At 38.2% G+C, this 2,309-nt stretch overlaps 1 long non-coding RNA gene across 1 annotated transcript; it reads right to left on the reverse strand.

The window, feature by feature from the left end:
- Positions 1-116: 116 nt before the first annotated feature.
- LOC128281412 (uncharacterized) lies at positions 117-1,417 on the reverse strand. The gene is made up of 2 exons (XR_008271617.1): positions 1,290-1,417; positions 117-578 (listed from the first exon to the last, which is right to left on the reverse strand). It is a non-coding gene; the product is annotated as an uncharacterized LOC128281412 (long non-coding RNA).
- Positions 1,418-2,309: the final 892 nt, after the last annotated feature.

Genomic DNA, 2,309 nt, shown 5'->3' on the forward strand with positions numbered 1-2,309 from the left:
CGCGACAGGGGACCCAGAAACCGTTCCGGCCCTGTCTCATGAGAACTTTAATATCTCTCGGTATACTGATCATATGATCGTTTCGTTACTTTCATATGAAAATAGACTCGTCAAGGTTCGATCACATAATTTATTCACTATTTAACACCATTCCTACAAATTTTGGTGATTTTTCACATCCACGTCACTGCAGCTGGCAGCCTCTGTTTTTAAGGTAGGCTTTACCTATATTGTAGTTCCCATGGACCAACTATAGTCTAGTCATACTTAGGTCCACATGTGATCATATTTAGCCATTCCAATGGCTGATCATGTGACCAACTCTCTCATTCCAAACCATAATCACATCATGAAACCAAATATAATTACAAACCACATATGGTCAAATTCCATACTCCACTTTTACGAACCATTTTCGCATGGCCGTACACATATACATCACAAGTACTTAAAAACAACCGAGGGTGGTCCTATACATGCCATATCCGAACTCAACTAAAGGAGTACCAAAAAGGGCTTTGATAGTGTGGTTGACTTCAACTTCTATGATCCCGAATCCGATCGCTAACGAGCAAAATCTATAACAGAGAAACAAAGAAACGGAGTAAGCAATTTATGCTTAGTAAGTTTGAGCCATAATATACACACAACCAAAGCATAGCATTCAAGTAGCTAAACAATAATTCATATGCACAATTTCTCAAAGACATGCTTACTTCACAATCCCAACTCTTATTTTCATACACAAACAACGGCTTAGTTAAGGCCGATAGCTCGTTTATCATTGGAGCGAATATTCAACGACTTACTCATAGTGTGCAAAGCACACACAAAACATACCTTGTTGGGAATTTCACAAGTGCATTAACTGAAAATTTTCCAGCAGCTTATAAATTTGAATCACATACCTTGGAGTTTATCCGGATATAGCTACTCGTTCAAAACACCTTCGGGACATAGCCGGTTATGGTAACCCGCACAAATGCCTTCGGGACTTAACCGGATATCACAACTCGCACAATTGCCTTCGGGCTTAGCCCGATATCATAGCTCAGCGCAATTGCCTTGGGCTTAGCCGGATATCTGGTCGCACAATTGCCTTGGGCTTAGCCGGATATCACTCGAACATTCATGCACATCTTTGTTTCATTTTCACAACAAAACTTTTATGCACAATTCACTTAACAAAATATCATTTCGGCTCAATGGCCATATACAAGGCGAATTTCGATTGCTTATTACTTCATTCAATCGAATCAAAATCTAAGTTTCGATACTCGAAAACTTACCTCGGATGTTGTCGAACGATTCCGATGGCTATTCGACTACTTTTTCCTTCCCTTTATCGGATTTGGTCCCCCTTTGCTCTTGAGCTTAATTTAACAAATAATTTGATTCAATCATTTGAGTATCGAAAAGAAGAACTCAAGGCACTTAGCCCACATATATTCACTAGACATTAAAGTCACATAAGTACGAATTCATGAATCGACTTAACACACAAAGCCTTCAACATGCTTACTCATGGCGAACAACACAACCTCTTAGGCACTCATTCATGGCCGATTATGCATGTTGATGTTGAGGCCAATTACATGTTTAACACCACACATGAATGGCACACATTTTACTAGCTAATGCTTTACATATTGTAGCTCAATACTTATAATATAGCATCAAGCACTCATATGGCCGATTATACTTAGTCATACTTGCACCAAATCAACAATAAATTCCAAGATTTTCACATCATATGTGTACTAGGCGAATGTACTTGCAATTTCACAACCATTCTTCAACATTTTCTTCTTTAAGCAAACATATTTATCACTTACTTCATAACCAAAACATCATGTGCAAACATATACACATATAGGTGCATGGCCGAATCTCAAGGTGTTCATAACCATCTAGAACACAAATTTTTACCATTCAAGTAACAAGCATAAATCATGCTCATGAATGCACCATGGCGAATACATCACAACCATACCCTTTCAACTTCGGTCATGGTTAAACAAAGATTTCAATGCCCTACTCAAGAATACTAAAAGAAATTTCAAGAGTAGTCAATCCATCATTATATGCATCATCAACAAGCTTCACATTTAGCATGCAATGGCTTTAACACAATATCAACCTTGGCCAAATACCATTTTCATGGCATAACAAGGATTTGAACCATGGCTAACATGGACATCAAGTTAGCAACCAAAACAAGCATGAACTTCATGACACAACCTCAAACATACCTTAATCTTGATACAAGTATAGCTAAATCTCCTTCTTGTTCTCTTCCAAACCGGGCA

This window comes from Gossypium arboreum, chromosome 10 (assembly GCF_025698485.1).
Source record: "Gossypium arboreum isolate Shixiya-1 chromosome 10, ASM2569848v2, whole genome shotgun sequence".
Classification (NCBI taxonomy): Eukaryota; Viridiplantae; Streptophyta; class Magnoliopsida; order Malvales; family Malvaceae; genus Gossypium; species Gossypium arboreum.